Genomic DNA, 14593 nt, shown 5'->3' with positions numbered 1-14593 from the left:
AAGCTTCATACTGTGGCAGTGTTTCCTTCACCGCAGTGGCACTGTGAGGTGCCCTTTTCCCACTTCACTTTCCATAGTTCAAACTCCATGTGAAAGCTTTTTGTTACTAAGCAAGCCTGCACAAATGTACCCATGTTAGCAGTGATAATATTTCATACCTTTCAGAGACACTGAAATGATATGGACGCCAGCTTCATTCATTTTTATCAGTGAAGAGACAAAGGTGTCGATCTGACTGTCTGCAATGTTCAGAGAATTTCCATAAATCCCAGCATGCTAATCAACATATGGCCTCCCAGGCAGCAGAAGATCATCGACTGACTCATACATCACCCACTGAGAGCTGTTTGAATGTCTGCCATGTGAAGTTAAAAAAAAAAAAAAGACTGGTTGTTTTTCTTCATTTTCTTTTCGGTGATGTATTCGGTTTTGCTAAATGTTGGCATGAACACATTTCTGTTTATTAGTTATAAAAGTACGTGTGGCTGCTTGTGTGTCCGTGTCACTGTGAGTCCAAAGAGCATTTTCTGTTGCTGCAATGCAAATGACTGTGTGCTTATTTGCATACATTAACGACAGCGTGCCCATTGTTTCAGTGAAACCAGCCGGTGAGAGGGCTCCATTTGATTCAGCTGGTCACAGGTGGAGGAAATTTAGACTGTGTGAAGAGCTCGTTACAGTAGCTGCAGTGATCATTGTGTTCAGCAACACTCCCCATATTTAATTACGTGCCTTTGCTAAATTTCTTTTTTTTTAAATGCCACACAGATGTGCAGTTTTTGTCTGCTGCCATATTTCATCTCTCTGGTTGAGCGGAAGTTGGAGTGCCCTTGAATTCGACTTCTTGATGTTTATTTGCTAACTCTGTGTCGATTGATACACCAGTTATAAACTTTTTTGCAATATTTCAACTTTTGTTTTTATACTTGGCTTTTTTTCATGCACAAATTAAAAATGTGCATAAAAACAAGTGGATGAAAATGCACTCACAGATTGCCTATTACCAAGACGTGAAGCACCATTAAATTGCAGGTACAGTAAATGCAAAAAAAAAAAAAAGACTGTTTATTTAACTTAAGCCTGATCAGGAACAAAAGGCAGTGCTGCGTCTAGAAACTTAGAAGTTTCTGATGGAATTTAAATGTGGAAAGTTCTGGTTAAGTTATTTTTCTAAGAAACTGTAGACTTTTACTTTGACAGAGGAGACACAAATACCCTTTTTCCATTGTCACTCTTGGCCGCGCCAAGTGAAGCCAAACCACGCCGGAGATGGACCTTCTCCAGAGTAGGTCCAAAAGCCGGGCCATCCGCCCTAAAGCAGGTAGCGGTGATGTCTTGCCAACCGCAGCCAAACCCCGACGACCCACGTTTGAGACTCTACTCACCTCTGTCTGCAGGAGACCAGAGAGAAAGGCATTTTAAAAAGTCTCTGTGTGTTCAGCTCTCAGTACTTTTGTAGCTTCTAACTGAATTGCTGTGGTTTGGAGTTTAGTTTCTCTCCTGCGTCCTGTTTTTACTTTAGACGATCGCTATCAGCCGTATTAGAAGTTGTGTGAAGTTGCTGCTCGAATTCTCAACATTTCCTTATTTTGCTGCTTCACAATAAAAGTTTTTACATAACAAAATAGCCAGGGACTTTTATTGTGAAGCGTCTAAAGGAAATTAAATGTGTTATTACTTTGTGAGCGGCTTTTCTTCAATTAAGACAAGTTTAATAATACGGCAGGGAGGAAGAGTGAAAGCAGAAACAGCCACAGTGAGATGTTGATGAAGAGCTGCAGACAACAGGCTCTTACTGCACCTCTGCAAACAGCTCACCTCCAACAGGTAAACTTCTTTCACCTGTCCTGCTGTGGAAAAACACATGCAGCAAAAATAACAGGGGACTTTAGCCGTGGATCAGCCTGCAACTGAACATGTAACCCAATTAGTAGAAATTACGAGTAATATATTGTGTATCGCCATTCAGCCTGAAAATACAGATATGAATTTTTAGTCCATATCGCCCAGAGCCCTAGTATACGGTATATGATGGTATGAGTGTGCGGCTACTAGCCAATCATAAGGAGAGTAGAAAGAGTCATGTCTTTGCCTTCCTAGGGAAAAAAATGTCGATACGATACAATACGGTATGATACAATATGATACGCTACAATACGATACGATACAATACGATATGATACAATATGATACGCTACAATAAGATACGATATGATAAAATACGATGCGATGCGATGCGATGCGATACGATACAATACGATATGATACAATATGATACGCTGGAATACGATACGATCCGATATGATACGCTACAATACGATATGATCCGATACAATACGATATGATACAATATGATACGCTACAATAAGATACGATATGATACGATTCAATACGATGCGATACGATACAATACGATATGATACAATATGATACACTACAATACGATACGATGCGATACAATACGATATGATACAATATGATACAATACAATACGATATGATACAATATGATACACTACAATACGATACGATGCGTTACAATACGATATGATAGAATATGATACGCTACAATACGATACAATACGATACGATACAATACGATATGATACAATATGATATGCTACAATACAATACAATACGATACAATACGATGCGATACAATATGATATGATACAATATGATACGATACGATGAAATACAATACGATATGATACAATATGATACGCTACAATATGATACAATACGATGCGATTCGATACAATACGATATGATACAATATGATACACTACAATACGATATGATGCGATACAATACGATATTATACAATATGATACGTTACAATATGATACAATACGATATGATACAATATGATACGCTACAATATGATACGATACGATGCGATACAATACGATATGATACAATATGATACAATATGATACGCTACAATATGATACAATACGATATGATACAATATGATACGCTACAATACGATACGATATGAGACGATATGATACGATACAATACAATACGATACAATATAGCAACAACTAGCTACACTAGTATTGCTGCCTTACAATAATAGTATAAATGAAATGAAGCATACACCATAAAGAAAAACACATACTACACACGACAGTATTGCACATAACACCAGCACACAACAGAGCACCATAAGCAAAATAGAACATGACCTCTAAGCATCAAGCAACATTATATAATCTTACTTGAGGTTGGCTGGGTTACTGGACTGACTGTAGTAGTTGTGTAAAGTATAACATATAGTTTTCTCCCACCCCTCAAGATACACCAACCCCATCTCTCTTGTAGTATCATGTGGGTAAGGGTTGTGAAGTTCATCTGCAATTTCAAATAATCAGCCAACCAGCCAGATGGGTTTGGCAGTGTGTATATGCCAGAGGATGTGTGTGTGTGTGTGTGCATGCATGTGTGGTTGTGTTTGTGCTTAAAAGGCGACTTTTTCCTTGCCTCAGGGTCAAAGACCTCACAACAAAAGTCTAATTCATGCTCTGAGGTTTGAAGATCGGCCTCGTCATGAGTTATTGACCAACTACAGAGTCACAGCTCTTTTTTTCTGACGAGGAATGAAGCACAGTTTGAAAGACTGAAGGTCATGAGATGCACCGCAAATTTTAGGAAATTTCCACACCACAATGTAGTGCTCAGAGTGACTCATTTCCAAAGCATGCACAGATCAAAAAATGAAAGGGAAAAATATTACAAGAGATCGAAAAGACTTAAACTCAGTACTTATGTACTTTAAAATGTACCTTTTTTAAAAGTATATTCCCACTGTTTGGATCACCTGACCTGTTATGGAGGGAGAACACACACACACACACACACACACACACACACACACACCTGAGGTATGTGAAACCATTAGAAGTCATTAGCCCTGTGTGGCTGCAAGCAGGAACATTTCTTTCAGTGGCTTCCTGTGCGGTTGTGGCCACTTTGGTCTCCAACACCTGTGAATGTTCAAGGTTTAAGTTACACTTTAAAGACTGTTAACAAAAGCCAAAACAGCTGTTCACTTCACACCCACATATGAGCATTTTTGAAGACCTTTGTAGATAAGATGGTAGACGCAAGAGGCCTTTTCAAGGAAGCAAATCTCCAGAAAGTTGGAGACATTGCCAGCAAAGAAAAGAACATGACAGTTCTCAGCTGTGTGGTTGTTGACCACTGACTTTTTGACTGGTTTACCTTGAAAAGAGCCTCGAAAGTCTTGCTTCATATTAGTACAGTAACTAGTGCTGCACACACAAGTTAAGACATTAAGGGTATAGAAAGTACTGCTCTTATTGCTCTATGAAGAAAAGCAAATACATTTTGGTCATCCCTAAAACATTATTTGACTTCAGGCTGCATGTTTTCTATTAATACGCTGTGTAAAATAATGGACGGAGCCACCGTGACGTCACCCATTGGTTTGTGGACTCCTGTTTTGAAGCCTTAAGTTTGGCATTTTGACCGTCACCATCTTGCTTTTATAGAGCCAGATCAGTGTTGTATTGTTTTGAATCTCATTTCATCCATCCACACCATATTTACTACACTTCCAAACGAGGGTAGGCATACAACGGAGAGACGACCATTCCCACTTGGAAAATCGGAAGTGTATACCATTTCGTACCATTGGTGCAGCTTGTAATGGGGTATCGACTACTGTTGTAGGGTATTTTTTCTACAGTGGCTGACGCAATAATGCAAAAATGAAAATGGCTCTATCTAGAGCCAGTGTTTGGTTTGTCCATTCTGGGCTACTGTAGAAAACAGCCTGTGTAAAATAATGGACGTAGCCACCGTGGTGTTTGTAGACTCCTGTTTTGAAGCATCAGGTTTGGCATTTTCACCGTCGCCATCTTGCTTTTACAAAGCCGGAAGTGACCATATTTGGACAAGACAGTGGTGATAACCCGAACGATAGCTGTTAGCTTAGTTAGCTCAGTGCATTTACAGCTATGGTTAAGGCCTAATGTGAAGGATTAAGTGGAATATATTGGCAGAAATGGAAGATAATATATGTTTTCTTTAGTGTACAATCACCTGCAAATAAGAGCCATCGCGTTCTCTTTACCTAAGAATGAGCCGTTTATATCTACATAACGAGCAGGTCCTTGTCCACAGAGACCGCCATGGGGCCATTTGTGTTTTCATGTCAGCGAACCCGGACTGACTCTGAAGTCGTCGTAAACCGGCGCTTGGTCAGTGACTCCCAGTGTCAGACACTGAAGAAAGAAGCTGTCTTTTTACGCATCTTGATACGCGGCCGATTGGCATTATTGTTTAACGCCGCCTGGAGGCTTCAGGGGGAAACGCAACTGGACAACAACGAAAGTTAAGGCAGCGAAAGTCCAAGTTGGGTAGGTGGGAGGAGTGGTTGATTCGTCCAATAAGCACTGGCTTTCACCCACCAGTGTTCGTGTCCCATGTGATTGTAAAGCCCAACCCTGTTCTTTTTTACGAAACCCAACCATGTGCTTTCATTGCCTATATCTAACCTTGGGCATGTGTTGGCAAAACATAACCACGTGTGTTCATTGTTGAAGTAAAACAACGTCAATTCGTGGTGTTGTACCGACGTATATTATTTTGAAAGAGACTGTATGTAAACTATAAATCTCCTGTGAAAACAGAAGTGTATCTTGCAAGAAGACAATGCATGTAACAGGCAGACCTTGACATGGTGTCCCAGAACGTCAGCAACCAACACAACCAAGGTACCTTTCACGTTGTATCTGGACGTGGAAAGTCTATGACCAAAACGTCAATACAGTATGTGACGAGGTCAGAGTGAAAATGTGTTGGTGTAAAACTGTAAAAACCTCCTGAACATCTGGAAAGTGCTCAGAGAAAAAAGCTGAGCACATACTAACTGCTAGCTATACTGCTAGCGGCCTGTCTGCAACTGATTTGTAACGTGAAACTGCTTTATTTAGTGTTTTGTCCAGTTTAAATCACTTGGTCTGAATGTTTTTGAGAGAGGCCTCTCTGGATAATTTGTTTCCTTGTAAAAAGCTTCTGAACAACAAACACTGAAGGAATCTTAACCATGAGTTCGTGCTTGGCACTTGAGAGACGTTTCGGCTGGTTCCAATCTGCAGTCCTCATGGCTCGATGCCACTAAATCCTGCACACAATAATTCTGCTAATGCTAGTTTTCGCTAGTGAGAAACAGGCTTCCATTGAAACAGCAGGCACTTACCAGAAAAAACTGTACATCCGACTCCTCAGATGGTCTTATAGTACAAACAAATGCTGAACCAGACTTTTTTGGTGACTGAAAAAGTTATAATTACCTTTTTGTTTTTAATTAGGATGCTATAGACCTTTTTCTGTGTTCTTAATGAAGTCATTCTCATTGTATATTTTTTTATCATAATATACTGAAAATACACAAAAATAGCAACAGCTATTCCTATACTCTGCGAATATGGGGTTACACCATATTTATGGTACCTAACCAACATTGTCGCTGAGGACTTGTCAACCGATGACAAGCAATGGCCAAATGAAGCCTCATGAACCACTTTCTTTATTTTATGACCGCACCAGATGGCGCTCTTGGTTTAAAGATAAAGGCTGAAGGACTTGCAATGAAGTGTGCTTTCAAACTGTTGTTGACCAGACTGTGCCATCTGGTGGCTTCAGAAAATAAAGACAGTGGTTCATGAGGCCTCATTTAGCCATCACCACCGATGGCACCCACCTGTCATTAAAAGTGGCCACGCCCTTAATTGTGCATAAGTTTCAGCCTTGATAACATTTAAATGGATGAGTTATTTAAAAGTTCACATCCCGCACAATTGTCACGAAGGTTACAATTAGCAATAGAGACCAAAACAGTTTTTGTACCAGGCTGTAAACATGTTTATGTCTGCTGTTATGTTGGGCATTTTAACATGGAGGTCTATGCAGATCTGGAGCCAGCCTCCAGTGGCCATTAGAGGAGCTGCGGTTTTTGGCACTATAGCGATGGCTTCATTTTCCAGCACCAGACGTCGCCACTTGTTTCTACTTAGAAATCTGCAGCAGTCATGCAGGATTTTAGACTCCATTTCTCCAACCAAGTCCCAGTCCTGTTTTCCTACTTGTATCAGTTTTAATTGTACTGGAGGTCAACTTTTCTTTAATGAGGACAGACAAGAGAAAGTGATGCATGATTTCACTTCATTTGAGGGATCAACACCCAGCAGCACAGCTCCTGTTGGCTCACTGTCACTTTTTAAAAGAATGGAGTTTGGGGTTGGAGGGTGGGGACCGGGGTGGGGGTGGTGGTGGTGTTTTGGATCGTGTTGTGATGGGGAGAAAGAAACAGGAGGAGGGATTTGCGGACCGGATAGCGCGGTGACATCAGCTTTGAAAAATGTGTGTGTGCAAGTGAGTGTGTCTGAGTGTGTGCCTGTGTCTGAGAAAAAAGCGGAATCAGGAGGGAGCAGGACAGGAAGAGCGCTCACTCTGTTCTTTTTTCTGAGGACCAAATGACAGGAGGAAAGAAAAGAACTCTCTTTCAAAGGTGTTTTTGATAGTTTAACCCTTTCCTACTGCCCTCCCAATGCATGCTGGGATAAGCTCCAACATCCTCAACCCCAAATAAAGTGTAAACACTAATGTTTCCACCGTGTCGGCAGGAAGACTTGTGCCATCTCTGCATGTGGCAAAATTACCAGCAATTGTTGTCACATTTGCTGACCATCAATATGTTTGACAACCAGCGTCCATTTACATTTGCTTATCTACGGTATTGAACAAAATTTTTTTAACTGGAATCACCCCTTTGTTTTAGTTATTTTATAAGGGGAGACTTTTAACACATATTTCCATTAACAAAATGGTTTCTAGTTTCAATTAATAGTAATAAAACATTTGTTCAATTAAAAATAAGAATTCCGTCTGCATTCCTTAAAGGGTCATTGTGACTGACAATAATATAAATTCTGTAATATACCATGATTTATTTATTTTTTTGACAAACTCACAGGGAGCCACTGCTCAGATGTTCTTTTTCCTTTTCATTTTTTTGTTTTTTGACAAAGACATAAGGAGCCATTGTAGAGGGGATAAAGAGCAACATGTGGCCCCGGAGCCACAGGTTGCCTAACCCTATGTTAAAACCTTTTTTTTAATCGGTGTATACATTTTTTAACAAAAATGTCTCTTTTAATAGTAAAGGTTGACGACCCCTGGCCTAGAACAGTGATGTATGAAAAATGAAAAAAGAAAAATTTAAAGAATTACAGTATATCAAATATGCTTTGCAGCTTTATACAGATTTTAAACCTTTTTTTTTAAGCCAAAAATGTCTTTTTTAATAGTAAAGGTTGTTGACCCCTGGCCTAGAACAGCGATTTAAAATAAGTTATTTATGTCCTTATGCATGTGGACCCCTGTGTTAAAACTATGTATGAAAATAGTATGGTAAAATGGTAAAAATTAGTAATTTCCGTTTTTTGGACAAACCCATGGTGAGCCACATGTGGCCCCGCAGCTGCAGGTTGCCTTCCCCTAGCCTAGAACAATGATGTATGAAAAATAAAAATGGTGAAAATAACAGTTATTTATTAAGTAAGAAGTGGTAAGAAGTTCATTATTTATTTATTTATTATTTAATTAATTATGGCTTTTTTAATAGTAAGGGTTGCTGACTCCTGTCCTAGAACAATTATGTATGAAAAATAAAAGATTTAAAGAAGTCATTTCTATTTTGTTTGACAAACCCTTAGGGAGCCACAGGTTGCTTGCCCCTGCGGTAAAAACCCCTGTGTTTTATATTGGTGTAAAGGCTGCATATTTTTACAACTGGAGAATGTGAAATCACTTTAGGCCAAGAACAATGATGTATGAAAAATAAAAATGGTAAAAGTAACAGTTATTATTATTATTATTTTTTTTTTTTTTTTTTTTACAACCTGTAGGGAGCCACTGTAGAGGGAATAATGAGCCAAATGTGGCTCTGGAGCCACAAGTTGCCTACTTCTGTGTTATAAAAAAAAAATTGGTGTGCAGGCAACATATTTATACAATTCAAGAATGTAAAATTCCTTTAGGCCAAGAACAAAGATGTATGAAAAATGTCAAAAAGGAAGTTAATTATTTATTTTTTCTTTGACAAATCTGCTCAGATATGTTTTGCAGCATCAACAGATTTTTAAAATGGCTCTTTCAAAAGTAAAAGTCGCTGACCCTTGGCCGAGAACAACGGTGAATGAAAAATAAAACAAAATAGTTATTGATTTCCTTTTTGAATTTTGAATTTTATTCATTTTTTGACAAAAAGATAGGGATCCACTTTAGAGGGGATAAAGAGCCCCATGGGGCCTCGGAGCCGCTGTCGGTGTTTCCACAGTGTCTGACCTTCCTCAGGTTCCTTTCAACTCAATTTGAAAATTATTCATGCACGCGGACCTCTCGTGTGACTGCTGCCATCCTCATAAAGTTATTTGAATTTGAGTCTGATTTTTGCCCCCACATTTTTATCCCCCTCTTCATTCATCCAGTCATTGGGTGGTTTATTGACAGAGTGAGCGGTTGTGTGCAATAGACGATCTGTGAACGAATCAGACAGCGTGCTTAACCGTGACCGGGAGAGAGAGAGAGAGAGGAAAAGGCGTTTCCACGGTACAGCAGCCGGTGACTGAGCAGCGGACAGTGGAGCAGACGGACCGAAAGCGGAATCACGACCATCCTAAAAGACATTTCTCTTTTAATCTCTCCAAACACCGACTGACAGCTCATCTCACCGGTGTCCCCTTCACGGCCGCGTTTCCCCACGCTCATGAAACACACTGAAATCCATCACTGACCCACTTCACACCGCAAAAGTGAACCGACACTGACGGAGTGGACTTTTTTCTTCTACCTTTCCTGCAGCACGTCTGTCCTCTCCCGGGCCGAAATTAAAACCCCACAGAGCTGCTTTCTGTGAGAGCCAGAGGAGATTACCTTCCCGCAGACTCCCGCATCTCTCTCCCTGTATCTGTAGCTGACTCATATCTGCTGCGCTCGGGGTGAGTACGTCTCTTTTTCTGCACACAGCTCTCTGTCTTCATGGCTCAGATGTTTCTTTAAGACCAAATCCTCCCGGGTGTAGCTCATTAATGTGCTGGGACTCAGTCAGCCTCCTCCATTCATGGATATGGATCATGTCTGTCCTCGCATACCGTTACATGATGGCTGTGTGAGAGGGAGACTCGCCTACTTCACAGCCGGCATGTAAAAACTAGTTTTGGCATCAACTAGGAGAGGGAAAAGTTGGAGAGATGGGGCGTTCATGGGCCTCATAGACATATAAAAATATGCATTTTTTTTTTTTTTTTGAGTGTGATAAACTCTAATAGACATCCTGGCACTCGAAGAACACTCCTGATATTTTTTTTTTAAAAAAAGGGGAAAAAATGGCTTAAAAATTAAATTAAAAAAAATCCGCTTTCTTTCTATCTGTAAAAAAAATGCTGTGAATTAACAAGCCATGTGAAATGCACCCTGTTGACACGACTCAGTCATGAACTTGACTGTTAAGTGGCACATTGGTGAATTTCCCATCCTCAAGAGGGCATTTAACACACCATTGATTAAACTAATTGGATTGGGTTTAGTGTCGCTGGAGGCGTTCACGTATCCACTGTCCTTTTCATTACCTCGCAGCCAAATATTCCCATAATACTCCCATTGAAGCTTGATTTGGATTTGATTATCATGTGTCCTCCTATTGATTTATGGTTAGCTGATTTATTTATATATTATGAGCGTATCAGGAGCCTGTTCCCTGAGTGGTCTGGGATGTTTATCTGTATTTGTAAAGGTCACCGCAGCCACATTATCAGGAACGTACTGCCTCTAAACCCACACAATATTCAGCCAGAGGAAAGAGGCGACCACCTGTGACCGTCCCGGATGGCTATGAGTGTGTGTTTATGAGTGTGTGTGTGTGTGTGTGAGCGGATGGGGAAGGGGTGGGTCTTTTATGAATGGATGTGTCTGGCCTGCCAGCACTAGGCTGTAAGTGTGTGTGTGTGTGTGTGTGTGTGTGTGTGTGTGTGTGTGTTGTGTGTGTGTGCTGGGAGGGGTGAGAGTGACTAGTACTCCTCTCCCTCACCAGTAGCTGGTTTATACTTAACTGTACTGTGTATTTTTTGATCTCCTGATAGTGGCCTACAGTTTTAAAGGCATTGATATAATGGGTAAAAGGAACACGAGGGGCAAAAGAGGCGTGTTGTGTGAATTTCAGGCATGCTGTTAAAGGTAAAACAAGACCAAATAGCTTTTGTTTTGCTTAAAATTGCATCAGTTCTTTGAAACTCATATTTGTGCAATAAATAGAATGGCAGCGTTAAATTTAAAGCAGTGAAAGCCACTGGGATTTTGATCATTTTGACATGTTATAGTGTATTTTTGCTACGTGGAACTTGTCCGTAGTGTTGTCCTATCACGATGTTTACTTTCTCATGTGGGAAATGCTAAGTCATTTCCTCAAACCTGGAAATGAGTTAGCATTCTTCACCCCTGGTTCCCTCGTATTGAAGTCAATGGGTTGTTTTGGTTAGGTGCCTGAAATAAGGTCCATGGTTAACACAAGCTTAGACTTTCACGTTTTATAGTCGTTATATCGCCCAGCCCGAGACGTCATCATGTTGAACATGGCTTCACAACCCTCTTTGGTGGCAACGTCATCATGTTGAACATGGCTTCACAACCCTCTTTGGTGGCGACGTTGTCATGTGACCGTGGTGTAGTTCGTTTATAGCCTAGCGTTAGCTTTTTACTCCTGACGATTGCATTTAGGCTTCCAAAATCATGAAAGTGGTGTTCATTTGTGGAGACTATCTTGCTGAATAAAACATACAAGTATCATAAACGTTTGTTTGCGGAGCTTATTTTCTGCAATAATCCGCAATCCAATGGAAAAATTCGATAGGATTTTTGAAAAGGGAACCAAGGTGACGCTAACTTCACGTCAGCCTACAAAACAAATGTCATCCTTTGAGCACACTATTGGTCCTAAGGTAAATTTTGCTACTCTTCAGTTTATTGCAATGTAAATCACCCAGGCCCCATGGAAGCTACCTAGCACTGCTAGTGATGGCCAAATGAGGCCTCATGAACCACTGTCTTTATTTTCTGAAGCCACCAGATGGCACTGTCTGTTCAACAAAGGTTTGAAAGCACACTTCATTTCCAGTCCTTCACCCTTTATCTTTAAACCAAGAGCGCCATCTGGTGGAGTCAGAAAATAAATAAAGTGGTTCATGAGGCTTCATTTGGCCATCACTACCTAGCAGGGCCACTCATTCAACAGTTAATGTTAATGCTAGTAATGTTGTCTGTACCCAAGGGCGTTGCTGTGGAAACATCGTACCCACCCTCGGGTCAGCCTGGCGTGTAATTGTCTCAGTTTTGAGCTGTAAACCACCTTTAGCATTTATCACTGTTAGCTGTGTTAGCATGGGTGCTAACATAGTTATGAATGCTAAAAGGGGTTTTGCAGCTCAAAATGAAGCCAAGACCAGAGGGTGGCCACCATGTTTACACCGCCCAGTGACCAGCGAATGAGCGGTGTCGCTAGCTAGCTTCTACCTGACTCGGATGCTGTGCAGTGCAGGGCGGCCAAGGCTAACATTAGCTAACCAGTGGAAACCCTATGTTAGGGTACCATGTTAAGGGGGCTTTTAGCAAAACCAACAGAAAATAAAAGACAAGACAGTTAGCTTACATCACAGACATTAAAATTTCACCACCTCTGAATGGAAGGCGCTTTGAAATGCGGAGCTAAAGCTCACTGAGCCAATGGAGTGCCGGACTAAAAGAAAAAGGCCTCTTGTTTTTCATGTCATTTTGTGTTCTTTCCCAAAAATTAACGGCTTAGTTACCAGCTAATGTTTGTCAGGCTATTGAAAGCAAAATTAACTGTTACTGATATTACTTACTTGGTTCTAAAGATGTTAGAAAATCGTGTTAACTGACCATCACAGTACCACAAAGCCCAAGTTTGTGTCATCTAATATTCTGAATGACCAGGCTAATTGTTTCAGTGTCCGTCTCCTGCATCCTGACCCCATGTGACACACACATACAGTACACACATCCACATTCTGCACACAAATTCTTCATAGTGCGTGACACTTGTGCAGCATGACAGCTGTCAGTCCGTTTCCTGTGAGGCTGCATTCCATTCATAGCATCCCTCCTCAGTGTGTGTTTTTTACAAGCTGTTAAACAATCCCAGTTCAGCACAATAGAGGCAAGTTTATTTATCGTCACAGTAAAGTCTCGTCAAGTTTAGTGCCTTTAAGTGTTAGTAACAGTAAAACGTCCCTGTAACCTGGGAGTTAAAGTTGTCGTTTTGCAGGTTTATGAGGACATTTTTTGGGATTTCCTCAAAAGAGTATGGGGGTTTTAAGAACAGTATGTGTTGTAGTTGTAGGTTTAGCACGGAGTCTTGTGGTTGGGGGCTGTGGTCCTCACAAGTACACAAGTCTGTGTGTGTGTGTGCCTTGACTCAGCTTTTTGGGAGCCAGTCTCCTCTCGTCTCTGATGCATATCGATCTGTCTTCTCGGACAGAGATAGAACAAACTGGGCAGCGCAGCAGAAATGTGCTTCCTCTCTCAGGTTCACTTCCTCTCCGTGTGTGTCGGTGGTGTCGGTTGTCCCCCTGCCGCCGCCAGGGGAATGTTTGTGGTTGACTGTTTACAGGCGCTGAGTCAAATACAGTTTCGGGAAGAACAGTGTTAAACTGGTGCAACTTGAAACAATCAAAACAGAAGAAAAACATCCTTTTTTTTACATGGACTTTCTCGACCTGTTAGCAAGAGAATCTAATTGTAGCCACACTTTTAACCCTGTATGTTATTTTTAATATTCAAGGAAAAGCATTTCTTTACTGCAAACTGACACCCATAAATTAACTCAAGTTTACCCAAAATGTGAAAGTTTAGTGTTGAGCATGGTCACTTCTGCAACCGCAGGAAGTGGAAACTTCTTTGAGACAAAACTGGACTGGCCAACATCTGATCTGTTTTCTCTCTCTTCCCTTTTTGGTTTAATTCGGTATGAAACATCACAGATTAGTCAGGGAAGGGAAACGCCAGCGTGCAGTGTGTGTGGCTCACTGACTTCATCATGCAAAAAATAGGGCTGGACTTTTTCCCCAGAATGAAGCAGGACTAAAACATTTTTAGGACCTACATGTGAAAACACTTAAGCAAGAATACTAAAACACCAGCACTACTTGCAAGGTCTGCAGCACCATGGATGACTGTGCCAGATAGGGCCAGGTATGGTTTGAAAATACACCGAGCTGTATGGTTCAGTTCAGTTCGGTACGCTTCTTTTTTCCTCGTTTCCACTGTGTAAAGTTGTGGATGGTACCAATGAAACCGTTCCGTACCGTCCCCATTTTTGGTCCCCCCTCTGTTGGGGTACCTAGCACACAGATCTGGTACTAAAAGGTGGAGCTGTGAACACTGCAGTCTGTTGATTGGTCAATAGAGGGCGGTCACTCTGCTCAGGGCTGCGTTGTGGCTGGTTTTGAGGCTCATGTAACCACTGTTCATACTGTGGAGAGTTTTATTCG

The 14593-nt window shown here is 41.0% G+C and overlaps 1 protein-coding gene across 1 annotated transcript in view; it reads left to right on the top strand.

The window, feature by feature from the left end:
• The first annotated feature begins 9364 nt into the window (after nt 1-9364).
• LOC126404545 (astrocytic phosphoprotein PEA-15) overlaps nt 9365-14593 on the top strand; it is a 70616-nt gene continuing 65387 nt past the window's right edge. Inside the window, exon 1 of the mRNA XM_050067827.1 lies at nt 9365-10030. The gene's annotated coding sequence lies outside the window, so the exon portion shown is untranslated. The remainder of the gene's footprint in view (nt 10031-14593) is intronic.

Source organism: Epinephelus moara, chromosome 17 (genome assembly GCF_006386435.1).
Source record: "Epinephelus moara isolate mb chromosome 17, YSFRI_EMoa_1.0, whole genome shotgun sequence".
Taxonomy (NCBI): domain Eukaryota; kingdom Metazoa; phylum Chordata; class Actinopteri; order Perciformes; family Serranidae; genus Epinephelus; species Epinephelus moara.
Note: the sequence above shows the minus strand (reverse complement) of the source record. Positions and strands in the feature narration are given on the sequence as shown.